The 14,793-nt window shown below is 35.4% G+C and overlaps 2 long non-coding RNA genes across 2 annotated transcripts in view; one reads left to right on the forward strand and one right to left on the reverse strand.

The window, feature by feature from the left end:
* The first annotated feature begins 696 nt into the window (after positions 1–696).
* Positions 697–14,793, forward strand: part of LOC121031555 (uncharacterized) — a 33,759-nt gene continuing 19,662 nt past the window's right edge. Inside the window, exon 1 of the long non-coding RNA XR_005790783.1 lies at positions 697–798. This is a non-coding gene — a long non-coding RNA (uncharacterized LOC121031555). The remainder of the gene's footprint in view (positions 799–14,793) is intronic.
* LOC121031514 (uncharacterized) overlaps positions 13,209–14,793 on the reverse strand; it is a 3,282-nt gene continuing 1,697 nt past the window's right edge. Inside the window, exon 3 of the long non-coding RNA XR_005790758.1 lies at positions 13,209–13,304. This is a non-coding gene — a long non-coding RNA (uncharacterized LOC121031514). The remainder of the gene's footprint in view (positions 13,305–14,793) is intronic.

Consider the following 14,793-nt stretch of genomic DNA (forward strand, 5'->3'; position numbering starts at 1 on the left):
ACAAATGAATAGTAATCATATTCTTTTTTTTTTTTAACGTTTATTTATTTTTGAGACAGAGAGAGAGACAGAGCATGAACGGGGGAGGGGCAGAGAGAGAGAGGGAGACACAGAATCGGAAACAGGTCCAGGCTCTGAGCCATCAACCTAGAGCCCAACGCGGGGCTCGAACTCACGGACCGCGAGATCGTGACCTGAGCTGAAGTCGGACGCTTTAACCGACTGAGCCACCCAGGCACCCCAGTAGTAATCATATTCATTTTCCTTAACTAAGTATAGATTCTGTCTTAAATTGTTCAATATTACCTTTTGTAATACAGTAAGAATAATCAAAAGAAAAAAGAATATAGCGATTGTCATGAGTTAATGACTTTCAGGGTTTTAAATCACTGGAGCAATGTATATAGTTAGAACTCTCATCACTGCTTTCAATCTGTGTTTGAAGTATACTTCAAGTTACTGATTCCTACCCAGCAGAGATTTTCATTTGCCAACAAAGACGCATAAAGCTTTGCTGTTTTCCTGCAATGAATAATTGTAAGTAAATATAAACTGTTTGTAGAGGGATGAAGGAACAGGACATAGAATTAGAATGGCCAGATTGCCTCTGTGTTCTTATTGATAACCTTGCTGCACAAGTGTGGACTCTGGACCAGCAGCATCAGCTTTGCCTTGGATCCTGTTAGAAATGTAGAAAGTCAGGTTCCACTGCGGACCCACTGAATCAGAACCTACAAGATCCCTGGGTGATGTTTATGCCAACTGGAAAAGCACTGGAGAGGGAGCGGCAGAGGGAGGGTAAGGAGGAACAAACGGAAGAGAAGAGGGATAGGGTAGGGGGAGGAAGGGAAGGAAAGAGATCTGGGTGGTTGAGATTGGGATGGGGATTGAGGAAGGATTTGTAGAGAGGAGGAGGGAAAAAGGAAGGGTTATAGATGTTTTAGCTCTGTGTAGTTTTAGTATATATTTTACAACTGTGGTTCTGAGACAGAGGCAAGTATGAGGAGCAGGTATTGGGTTTTTATAATGTGTATGAGCCTCAGATGGTTACTCTTCCCTTTTATTCTAAATTTATTTATTTATTTTTAGTAATCTGTACATGCAGGGTGGGGCTCTAACCCACGACCCTGAGATCAAGACTTGTATGCTCTTCTGACTGAGCCAGCCAGGTGCCTCTGGTTACTCTTCCTTTAAGTTGATAATTAATATTTTTAAATATTATAGTAATAATTTCCATGGATTAATTTAAAGAATAACTTTAATTTTGCAAATGTGGACTGGTTCTTTCCAGATGTAATGAATTAAAAATTTCTCCACGTATTCATGAAGTGAGTCCATAATCATTTGTCTTCTATAGTTTATGTCCTCAACATCCTATTCTCTTCCTTTATTTTAGTAAAAATATCTCAAAAGCTGTCATTAATGACTGACCCAGTGGTCTTTTCTGAATGTAAAACTTCGTCTTTTAAACTGTTTTAATCCCATCATCCCATCATCATGTATGATTTATGGAAGTGCCATAGTTTTCTCTTTTATAGATATTTTCTAAACTTCTATGACCAAAAGAAGAATTTTTATGGTGAGAAAAATGTGGTTTATTTATAGTACTGAATCAAAGAATTTCAACTAGTCACTCTTTGATAACATATTTTGAGTCCTGTGATATCTTCATATTTCATATTAAGGATAAATATAGCTTGCAGGAGCTGAATCTTTCTAAAATAGAGATACCGTCATAACATTTCACTTTGTGAAAGTCCTTAATAACTTTTTTTTCCCTGAAGGAAACATTTCAAGGCATGTCGTGGTCATCCTGGCCTCCTCTACTCTGGTTCTTGTCAGTCTTAGACCCTTTCCTTTCTGTGCTCATGTGAACCACCTGCCCTGGTGAACCATAGCCCTACCCAGATAGCTAAATGTGTGCTTTGAGCCAAAGAAGCCACTCAGGAAGTGAATCATTGAGAGAATGAGTGGGAAGTTAACAGGCATACAAGATGAGGAAATGCTACCTAGGGAAGTAGACATGAACAAAGGCAGAGAGGAAGGTAAGCTAAATTTCTGTCAAGTGTTTATTGTCCCTCACCTGATTGTGAGGTCCTCAAGCCAGAACCATGTGTTATTCATCTTTTTAGTCTGGTCACCCACTTTTCAGAAGCATGTTCAAACAAAGTGGGTTGAGTGATGCATTTTGAGGGAAAAAGTGAAAAGTTCCAACTTCACAGTTGCTTATCATACTTTGAAAATGTAGGTAAATAAGCAATGTTTGCTTGAGACCCAAAAATTCTGAGTTTCATCTTTTTAAACCTGTTAGAAAATAGAAGGGGTATTAGGTTGGGTTAAGAATTTTTGGGGGTGCCTGGGTGGCTCAGTCGGTTAGGTGTCTGACTTCGGTTCAGGTCATGATCTCACAGTTCGTGCATTCGGGCCCCACATTGGGCTCTGTGCTGAATGCTTGCTCAGAGCCTGGAACCTGCTTTGGATTCTGTGTCTTCTCTCTCTGCCCCTCCTCCACTCATGCTCTGTCTCATTCTGTCTCTCAAAAATAAATAAATGTAAATTTAAAAAATTTAAAAAAAAGAATTTTTCAGGAAAAGTCAGATTTTTTTTTAATGTTGAACATACTAATAGGGTTTATTCTAATCATAATTTTCCAGATTTCACTGCAGGCTCATTTTGTTTTTATGCTGGGAACCCAGCATTTCATTATTTGCAATATCTATATATTCAATGAAGTACTTTAAAAGTTTTATATCAGGTCTTTAAAATATGATCAACTCTATTGAAATTTTTCAACAATATGTTTATATTAATGCAAATCCAGTTTTTAAATTTATTACTTAGTATTGTAATAAATAATTTTAATTTATTATAGTGTTCCCAGTTTGGAATATTTATCCTATTTATAATGTTAAACATGGATTTGGGTATAAAGTAATGATCTTGCTTATGTTTCATTGAGTTTCTCAAGAAGAAAACATTGTTTATATAAATGAGTAAATTGATATAATGAAATCAGACACTACAGAGAACTTTTGCAGTCTTAGGGAAAAGATGGAAAGCAATGATAGTTCCAGGCATTTCCACAACATCCAGCCACAGAAAGAAAATAAACATTTTAGAATTACTTTCTTAGATTATTAAAGGTAACATAATTGCACTGAAGAATTTGGATCGTTTTAGTTGCAAAATCATGGGCTTTTTTTATTTAAAAATTTTTTTTCATAACGTTTATTCATTTTTGAGACAGAGAGAGACAGAGCGTGAATGGGGGAAGAAGGTCAGAGAGAGAAGAAGACACAGAATCTGAAACAGGGTCCAGGCTCTGAGCGGTAAGCACAGAGCCCGACGCGGGGCTTGAACTCACGGACCGCTAGATCATGACCTGAGCTGAAGTCAGACGCCCAACCGACTGAGCCACCCAGGCGCCCTGCAAAATTATGTTTTAAAAAGCTAGAGACTATGGGGCGCCTGGGTGGCGCAGTCGGTTAAGCGTCCGACTTCAGCCAGGTCACGATCTCGCGGTCCGGGAGTTCGAGCCCCGCGTCGGGCTCTGGGCTGATGGCTCAGAGCCTGGAGCCTGTTTCGGATTCTGTGTCTCCCTCTCTCTCTGCCCCTCCCCCGTTCATGCTCTGTCTCTCTCTGTCCCAAAAAAATAAATAAACGTTAAAAAAAAAAATTAAAAAAAAAAAATAAAAAAATAAAAAAAATAAATAAAAAGCTAGAGACTGAAAAAGCAAAATATGTATCAGTGTCTTAAAACTGCATGTTATATCTTCAAGAGAGAAACTTGGAAAGCAACACATTTTAAATTTACTGAAAAACATTTCTATTCTGCTCTCTGCTGACACTCAGAATGAATGGAAAAATCGTTAAAAGAAAACTGAATGCATTTTATATTTGATAGTAAAAGAATTCTTGGTTTGGTCTCATTTAAAAGGCATTTGGCAGAGGGTTTAGTAGCTGGGACACTGATCTGTGGCCTGTGTAGAAAACAAAGTAGAGTGATACTGAATGAGGTGTAGAACAAGACCATGCCGCGATGAAATGATATGTTATTAGTATGTGGATTCTGTCTTTTCTTAGCAATATCAAAATTGTACCAATCTGTTTTTCTCTCAGAATAGCCAGCATCATAGCACCTATTAATTCATATGTAACGGTTTTGTGTCACGTCTAGAATTCATAAATAATTTTTTTAAAGTGTTGGGGCATCTGGATGTCTCAGTCGGTTGAGCATCTAACTTTTAATTTCGGCTCAGGTCATGATTCCAGGGTCATGGGATTGAGCCTTGCATTGGGCTCCATGCTGAGCATGAAGCCTACTTGGGATTATCTCTCTTTCTCTCTCTTTTTCTCTCTCTCCCCCTCTCTGCCCCTCTCCCTTGCTCATGCTTTCTCTCTAAAATAAAGTAAATAAATAAAAAATAAAAGTGTAGTGTAGCATGATATACAATAAATATTATTTAATATAAATATTATTTCCTGTACACATATTCTATATAACATGAGATGTAATAAAGTTTTCCATTATAATGTTTCCATTATTGCATCATACATGATTTGTTGGCAAATATTATATTTAAAATACTTCACTTTGGTAATCTAATTCAAATCTTCAGTAGATGCTTTAGGAAAAGATTGATCATTTTCAAGGGTGAAATTTAGTACAGTGTAGTACCAGAATGTCATTTTATATTAAGCCTCCCTCATATACTCAAATAATTTAAAAAAAATTTTTTTTAACTTTTATTCAGTTTTGAGAGACAGCGAGAGACACAGTGAGAATGGGAGAGGGGCAGAGAGAGAGGGAGATACAGAATCCCAAGCAGACTCCAGGCTCTGAGTTATTAGCTCAGAGCCTGACACGGGGTTCAAACTCACGAATGGTGAGATCATGACATGAACCGAAGTCGGACGCTAAATTGACTGAGCCACCCAAGCGTCCCCCAAATAATTTAAAAAATAAACATAAAGCCACAATGCCTGGTATATATTAGTACCTCAATAAATTGTTAATTGATAAACATAGTCTTTCAGTGGTTTTAATCTGTGTGTGTTTGTTTTTTTTTTTACTTTAAATTCCAGAAAAATACAGAGTTGAGAGAGAGGGATTATTCTTTTCCAGACAGTCTCTAAGCATTAAAATTCTAGTTTTCCTTTGAGTTTATTATATAGAAGTTTTAAGTTCTGTTAAGTGACTTTTTTTATATTTTAAATTATGTTGGCAAACTGTTAATAATTTCTCAGCTTGTTAAACACAATAATATATGTCAATGTAGTTAGTAAAAAATAATAGCAAATTACTTCAATCTGAGAAATACAGTAAAACCTTGGATTGTGAACAGTAAAAACTTGTTCTTCCAGTGTTCCGCCAGGTGAGCAAACATTGCTAATAAATTTTAACTTGATAAAAAGCGAGGTCTTGCAATACAAGTAGTACTTGATGCCAAATGGCACATGATCATAGTTGAGCCAATGGTTCTTGAAATTTGCTCTGATATACAAATGCTTTGGATTACAAGCTAGTTTCCGGAATGAATTACGCTCACAAACAAAGGTTTTAAGTGTATCAAAAGTTATAGTAATTGATGCTGAAAGGAATATGCAGTAAGTTTTTTATGTTCAAGAATGTACTCAGATTACTATGTAAATGTACCATTTTAACAAGCTGTCCTTGCACTCTCATAAAAGGCAAATATAGAGCTTTATAGCACCAATTTGTTTTCAAGAACACTTCCACGTATTTCCAGATCCTAAGTGCTTGTAGCCTGAAGTTCCATGATTAATTTGGAAAGTTGTTTACATTACCTACTGAAGTTGAGCGTGTACATACTTTATGACCAAGCGATTTCATCTCCAATATAAATGCACTGATACGTTCGGCAAAAGACATGTACAAGGATGTTCATAAAAGTATTACTCACATAAATGTAAAATTGGACAGCACAAATGTGGATACATAACTTGTGGTATTTTTACACAATGGAATATTACACAGCAATGAAAATAAATTATTGTTAAATGCAAAAGTATGCCTGAATCATATAAAATGAAGGAACCAGATGTACAACTGTATTTACAGTATTTTTCTATTTATGTAGAGTTAAAAAATCATATTAGATGTCAGAATAATATTTCTTCTCTGTTTATTATTTAAAGACTTCTAGATATGGGGCACCTTGGTGGCTCAGTCAGTTAAGCATCCAACTTTGGCTCAGGTCATGATCTCATAGTTCATGGGTTTGAGCCCTACATGGGGCTCTGTGCTGACAGCTGAGAGCCTGGAGCAGCTTCAGATTCTCTCTCCCTCTCTCTCTTTCTTTCTCTCTCTCTCTCTCTCCCCCCCTCTCCCACCCATGCTCTGTCTCTGTCCTTCAAAAGTGAATAAACATTAAAAAAATTTTAAAAAAGCTTCTAGATTTTATGTGAAAGCATCAAATATAATGCCTGGAAAACAGTAGGCAAATAACATTTTTTAAAAAGGTCTTTTCCTATGGGAGAGCAGAAGTGCAATTTGGTGCTAAACTGTATCTGTAAACATTCTCTATTATATTGTAGACAAGTCATAAGTTTAGACTAGAAATGACTATTTTTCCATACTCAATTGATTTTATTTACTCAGCAAAGAAATATTTTGGAGGAAAAATCCCATTGATATTTAAAATGACACAGCAATAACAGGAATTAGTATGTGCTTACTAGATTACAGATATATTACATAATGTCATATGACATACACAATACTATTAGTTGAGAAAATAGTTGAGAAGTCAATACTAGTTGAGAAAATCAACACCAGAGAAATTTAATAATTTGCTTTGAGTTACAATGTTTTTATTTACTGAACCTGGGATTTGAACCTATTTTATCTGATTCCAGCATCCATACCATATAATCATTAAACCAACACACTGCGCACAAATATTTACACATATTTAATCTGAGTTTATTGAATATTTAAAAGCAAAACAACTTAGAACCTATTTTTATATAATCAGAAATAAATCATAAGTTACCTTGTATCTGTTAATGATGAGCCTAAATCAGAAGTATATCGGATTACCAGAACATCAGGGAGAGTCTGTTTTATAGTCAGGTGTTCAATACGATTATCACTCTGATCATGTTCATTTTTATTTAAGTACTAAGGAAATGATAGAAAGAAGTATAATATCTATGCTGATGAGTAGAATAACATTCTTTCACATGTTTTGCTGATTTTAATTCTAGATCCTCAAATAAATTCTATCTTTGCTCATTGGTGATACTGGTACCAATGCCCTCTGCTATGAAGGCTGAAAGGTTACCCTTATCAACCCTTTAGAGATTTGTTGTGGATAATGGGCAGGCAGGATAAAAACTCCCACCCTATTTCCTCCATTGAATTTTCTTGGCAGATATATTGGAAACCAATTGGCTATGAATGTAAGACCTTATTTCTGGACTCTCAATTCTAGTCTGTTAGTCTGTTTGTCTTTATGTCAGTGCCGTGCTGTGTTGATTAGCTTTGTAGTAAACTTTGGAATTGGGAAGTGTGAGCTAACTGTTCTTTCACAAGATTGTTTTAGCTATTCAAGATCCCTTGCATTTACACATGAATTTTAGAATCGTCTTGCCAATTTTTCCAAAAAGGGCAATTTTTCTGGGATTATGAGAATAATTACACTGAATCTATACATCAATTTCAGGAGTGTTACCATCTTAAAATATTGTCATCTGATCCATGAACATGGGATATCTTTTCATTTATTTAGGTCTTTAAATTGTTATTTCAATGATGTCATCCTTAGGAATGATAAACTTGATATATAGGTTTCATTCAGATCAAGAGATAAAATAAAATGCATAGAAGAGATTTGGAATACAGTGGATTTGCTGGTGACTGACCATGAGTTTCATAGGGTATACTGGAAGGGTCTCAGGAAAGGGTATCAGATGGTTCAGAAAATGAAATATATTAAGCCATGTAGGGATTAAGGTCTAAGGGAAAAGTAAACATTTCTATGGTAAGAAAGGATGTTAATTAACTTTTCATAAATTTATTTTCTATTTAGTTATATTATTTTGAGAAATGGCAGTTTACATATTGTGCCTATTTTATTGGTCTCTTTGTCATTCTTATTGATTTATAACCATAGATAGTATATCTATACTAGAAATAAGGTCTTTCTTTTATACACTATATATGTATGTATATGTGTGTATTATATATTTATGTAAACATAGGTTTATATAAATTTATATTCATAAATATTGATTTATATTTACTGATATATATTCATATATTTTTTCTTCCTGATATATGGTTTGAGTTTTCATGTTCTTAATGATGATATTTAATGAAAAGTCTTTTTGCCCTTTTAAGTGGATTCCAGTATGTCAAGTTTGTTGTTTGTGCTTTACTCATTTTGTCCAAGAAATCTTTACCCTACCCAAGGTCAAGAATAGCTTCTATGTCTTCTTCCAGAAGTTTTATCTTTTAGCGTGACTTTAAGGTTATGATATAATGCAAATTAATTTTTATGTGTTGTGAAGTAGAAGACAGTGTTTATTTTTTTCATGCAGATATCCATTCCTTTCAACATCATCTATTAATTAAAACATTCATTTTTTCTTATGAAAATCAATACTTTGTCAATGATTAAATGACAAGATATATGTGGGCCTATTTTTGGAGTCTGTTTTATTCCATGGTATCTTTACATATTCACATATTGCCTTATATAATATGCTTAAAATTTGCTAATATACATTCTCTATTTTGTTTTCCTTTTTCAAATTTGTTTCAGCTACTCTATGTTGTGTGTTTCCATATAAATTTTAAAAATAAATACGTTAATCAAGTTCTACCCAAAGAACCCCAATTGGATTTTGTTTATGACTGCATTGAAAGTAAAGATCAGTTTGAAGAGAGTTAGACCATAAAATGTAAGGGAGAAGATAGGGACAAGCATAAATAAAAGCCCAAGAATGCAGTCAAGAGTTACTGTAAACATTTTAATGCAAAAATTGCAAATGTATTTAAGTTTTTGTTAGAAAGATCCCTTCCCATCAATGGAGAGTAGATTGAAGAGAGAAGGGCCATTCTGGAGAGACTGAGTGGGATAAAGAGAAGTGTGTGGAAAGGAGAATGAAATCAGGGAGAGCTACTAATAGGTCCCTTTCAGTGAGAAGAACTGAGGCAGGGTCAGTGAGAATGAAGTGGGAAAGGACTGATAGAGACAGCTGGAGATTATAGAAGAGACAAGATGTTGTTATTGATAATATTTATTACTTCCCACCATGCTCAGTCATGATTAGGGAATTTGGTTGGAGTTTAGGCTAAAAGTTTGTTATGGAAGTACAAGGTCTCTGATGTCAGTGGATTCAAATTTAGGAAGCAGTGTGTTGATTTGCATCTGGATGCATCCTTATTTCATTATAGAGTTGTAACAAAGTTCACCAAAAGGTGGCTTAAGAAGTACCAATCTAGATCATATACCTAATACAATTTTATTTGAATAGAACTTTTCACTGTTCTTCCCTAAGAACCATACACATATTCAGCTACATATTCCACATCTCTACTTGAGTGTCTGCTAGCATCACCTATTTCACACGATCAGAATAGATTTTAATCTCTTTTTCTCCCACCCCAAACCTAATCCATTAGCTAATATTCTTTCTCTGCCTTCTCATTTTCACCATCTCCATTTTTATAATCTCACCTGCTACCATCCAAGGCCAAACCATCAGAATCTTCCACTAGACTGTTGCAGTAACTGTGGAACTGGTCTTTGTTTCACCCTTATCCCTCCAGGAGAGAATCTGATGTCCACCCAGCAGCAGAAGTAATTAAAAAAAAAACTTTAACGTTTATTTATTATTGAGAAACAGAGAGAGAGAGAGAGCATGAATATGGGAGGGGCAGAGAGAAGGAGAGACACAGAATCTGAAGCAAGCTCCAGGCTCTGAGCTGTCAGCACAGAGCCAGATGCGGGGCTTGAACTCACAACACTCCAGATCATGACCTGCTTAAGTCAGACGCTTAACCAATTGAGCCACCCAGGGGCCCCAATAAGTAATTTTTAAAGTAAACATCAAATCATGACACTACTCTGCTAAAAGCACTCTAATGCTTTCTGATTGTAAGTCAGACTAAAATGCAGCACGTGTATACCTCTCTGTCACATTATCTTTTGCTTTTCTTTCTCCTGTTCACTGCTCTAGCCACACTAGTGTTCTGGCTTTTTTCTGAGCTTGGCTGGCTGTTTCTTACTTTGGAGCATTTGTACTTTCAGTTCTCTCTTGATGGAGTATTCTCCTAGAGTTGTATATGACTTACTTCTCCCCTCCATCCAGCTCTCTGCCCAACCCTCACCTGCTCAAGGAAGCTCTCTTTGACTTCCAAAATTATACAGGCTCTGTGCCAGCTTAACTTGTTTTATGTTTTTTTCTTCATAGGTTTTAAAAATACATACATTTTATTGCAAATTACTTGTTTGTTGCCCGAGTGCACCTCCAGAATATAAGGTGCATAAGGAAAGGAACTTTGTTTTACTGCCATAGATGATTATCTCCAGCACCTCTATTACATGCATGATGTGTAACAGACACTCAAAAATATTCACTGAATAAATAAATAAATAAATAAGGAATGAAGTGAAGGTAATTTTCTGGCAAATGGATAAAAATTACGGAGATTTACTGTATTTTACATACTGAATGACCCACGAGACATTAACATTTTTTATATATATCATATATGACAAAGAGAATCTTAAGAGGTATCCAATTAAACATTTCTCTCTGATTCACTGAGAAGATCCAGATAATGTGCTCCTACACAAAAGTGTATTATTAACAATGCTTAAATTTTTGTGTCAAAGTATTTTGAAATCTTCCAAAACTCCCTGTCACAGGACCATGTTCTAGTTTTCTAGCATCTGTTTTATCCTAATTTCTTCGAATGAAATAAATTCTTATTTATTTATCTTCTGCTTAGTGCCACTGTAATGTAGTTTCAGTGAGAGTTGGCTCCTTGCTATTTTAGTTCACACCTATGTTTCCAGTATCTAGAATAGCTCCTGGCACAAAGGAGAGTGAAAAGCTATTTACTTAATGGATATCTTTGGAGCAGAGCTTAGAGAATATCATGGTGGGGTCTTATTCCTTTAGATATGTTACTTAGTCTATGATTTGCTATTGTTGGGTCTTTTGTTTTGCAGAAGAAATGAGCTACACTTAGAGAGTGGTAAAGGGTGTGACACCGTATGTGATACATGTATGATAAAAACAAATGGTGACATTAAGGGCAAGCCAAGCTACTAATAATAACCTTGACTGCTGTAGGTAAATCCTCTGGAAATTAAATAAACATGTCAACAAATTGTATGCTTGCAAGAGAGATTTATTAGTGAAAGTAAAGAAATTCAAATTCCAGAGCTGTTGTTATCCATTTCCTTTGGTAGACATGATATAATCCACAGATGCCATCATAGTAGAACCAAACTCATGTGTATAGAACATAGAGTAAGAATTTGATTTGTTAGATGAAGTATATACATCGATGTTCAGGAAGGAGATGTTTCAAAGACCCATATCTGAAGATAAAATATTATTTGGTGTTAGTAACTCAAAATATAAGAGTTGCATAATTTCACTTGACTGTCCTTCAAATTCTTCTCTCCCCACATATTCACTCTACTACTACATCACTATCAGACACTGTTATTGTTGCAAAGAGAGTAAATGCTCCATTTCTCCTGTTTTTGGCTTCATTGCAGGATGGATAGAAATGCATGTCTAGTTCTGACCAGTGGATTCTGAGAAGTTACATGTGCCATTCCTGGTTGTGGCAATTAAGAATGGGCATTTTGCCTCCACTCTGTCTTACTCTGACGTCTGGGTTTTGGAGGCCATGTGTTCTAGAGGTAGTATCAGAATGTGATGTGAGTGAGGAAGAAATAATCTTCTATTATGTAAGACACTAATATTTTCAGGAGTTGTTACCATAGCATGATGAGCCTGTTACAAATAATACAGTGACTTAATTTACATCTAAATAATGGTATATTCAATACACACATGACATAAACATGTATTATTTTTGAAATATAACATGACTAATAATCATGGAATCCCATTTACAGTTTTAAATAGAACTTACTTTATTTTTAAATGTCTATTTGTTTTGAGAGAGAGAAAGAGGGAGTAAGCAGGGGAAGGATAGAGAGAAAAGTCGACAGAGAATCCCAAGCAGGCTCCTTGCTGTCAGCACACAGCATGATGCAGGACATGACCTCAAGAGCTGTGAGATCGTGACCCAAGCCCAAACCAACATTCGTCACTTAACCTACTGAGCCACCCAGATGTCCCAGAATGTTGTTTATTTATTGCAAATATAATCTTTTCATTTTTATTCCACAATATTAGTGACTAAAGGGAAGAATTTGCATCTATCAAGAATAAACAAACCAAAAGCAGTTTGTGTGGGTTCTCTGTTGCCCACTAAACAATGCAATTTCAGGCAAATTAGCCATCTGGGCTTTAGTGGGCTTATCAATAAAATGAGACAACAATACAAATGATTGTTGTAGGAATTATATATCAAATGGTAGTTCCAAGGAGAATACTTGGGAAATGGTAGGAAATCAATACTTGCTTTGAAGAGATTATATCTGCTGAAAAGGAGAATTGTAGTTTGGTATTAAGATGTATCTGGAAGTATGCTGAATCTGTAATTTGGTATTTATGGGTTAAAGGCTTAGGAAAGAAATCAATATTCTTCTAAACTTACTGATCTTTCTTATGGTTCTATTTATTTTGCAAAGAGCTTATTTCAGGAAAAAATGCTTACTTAAAAAATCTTGGAGCAATAATATTTATGTTTATGACTTGCTTGCTATGTATACTTCATCTCATATGGTACTCATAACTCTATGGGTCAGTACCAGTATCATTCTTATTTTACAGATGAGGAAAACAAGGCACACAGAAAGTCAATATTTCGCTTGTATTTTCCTCCTACAAAATGTTGATCCAGGGATATAGACTGACTTGGCCAGACACTAGCATCATAACATTCATATTTTGTATTCTGAAAATTCTATTCCTATCACACATATTCTGTTTGAGTTTATTTACTTTGTCAAAAATCATTTCAGAGGAGATCTATTACATTCACAGATGAATATGAAGTTACCTTGTGTTCTTTAAATGGGTACAAAATTTTGAGATCCATCATCTTCCAGAGAATAAGGCAGATTTTCTTCTAGAGGCTGGCGTTCAAACTGATCAACATTAAAGTCAATATCACTTAAAATCTAAAGATAAAATACACAAAGGAGAAGGAAAATGTTTCTGTTGGCGAAAATAACATTCTGACTGAAGGCTTGCTTATCTTGGTTTTGTGACAGAGTTTTGAATATATTCTTTCAGTGCTTATCAGCAGTATTGCTACCAGTTCTTTCTGACATGAAAACATGCTCACATTCCTATATAGGTTTTCCTGACATACTCCAATGCCTCTACATATTCTATGGGGCAATGGGTAGGCAGAATAAAAACTCCCACTCTGTACTTTTCCAGAAGGTGGCAGATGATAAAAAAGAAAATCCTTATGGGGAGAGAAATGCCCACCTCCCTAGAGAATTTTTGGACTCTTCTGATACCTCTCCAGAATGTTCCAAAACTCCAGGTCATATTACATCATAGTGGTATGATTACAAACATATCCTTGGAATAGAATTTTCTTATTCTTTTAAAAATTTTTAGAAGTTTGTTTTTTATTTTGAGAGAGACAGAGACAGTTCAAGTGGGGGAAGGGCAGAGAGATGGAGAGACGGAGAATCCCAAACAGGTTCTGCACTGATGCAGGGCTTGAACTCACAAAACTCCGAAATCACGACCTAAGGCCAAACAAAGACTCAGATGCTTAGCCAACTGAGCCACCCAGGGGTCCCAAAATTTCTTTTTAAAATGAGGACATTTAAAGGGGCACCTAGGTGGCTCAGTCGGTTGAGCATCAGACTGGATTTCGGCTCAGGTCAAGATCTCCCGCGTTCCTGGGATCCTGCATCAGGCTCTGGATTGACAGCCCACTTGGGATTCTCTCTCTTCCTCTCTTTGTGCCCCTACACCCCTCTAAACAAACAAACAAACAAACAAACATTAAAAAAATAAAATGAGGATATTCACTAATGATTCCTGTAACTAAAAGGGAGAGTGTCCATATACTTGCTTTACAATGTCTATATCCTTTTATATCTCTTACAGTATTTTTTCAGTAACTTCATAGTTTCATTTTAAGCTAAGTAATCATTTTTGTACCTGAATATATTTCCTTATCCAGATTTGAATACTAATGACATGACAAAGATATTCCATCACAGGCAACACAGTAATACTAAAGTCCTACTTTACTATGTACCTTAAAATATAATTCAGATATTTCCAAACAAGATGTACCATTGGTCCATTACCCAGTTATAAAAATAGGTAGATTGATATTTCAATCAAGGAAAAAAACAATCAAAGCGCACAGGTAGGATTTAGCATTCATGTTGCCCTCTGATTTAAACTTAAGTGCATAAATAGGAAGAATTTATACATTATGTTGTCTTACATAAAGCGCAATCAAAAGTAAAGGACTCTAATTAAGAGGCAAATGGAGGTGCCTGGCTGGCTCAGTCAGTAGAACATGCGACTTTTGATCTCAGGGTTGTGAGTTTGAGCCCCATTTTGAGTGTAGAGATTAGTTTCAAGAAAAGAAAAGAAAAGAAAAGAAAAGAAAAGAAAAGAAAAGAAAAGAAA

Source organism: Herpailurus yagouaroundi, unplaced genomic scaffold (assembly GCF_014898765.1).
Source record: "Herpailurus yagouaroundi ecotype Mexico unplaced genomic scaffold, PumYag 28, whole genome shotgun sequence".
NCBI lineage: Eukaryota > Metazoa > Chordata > Mammalia > Carnivora > Felidae > Herpailurus > Herpailurus yagouaroundi.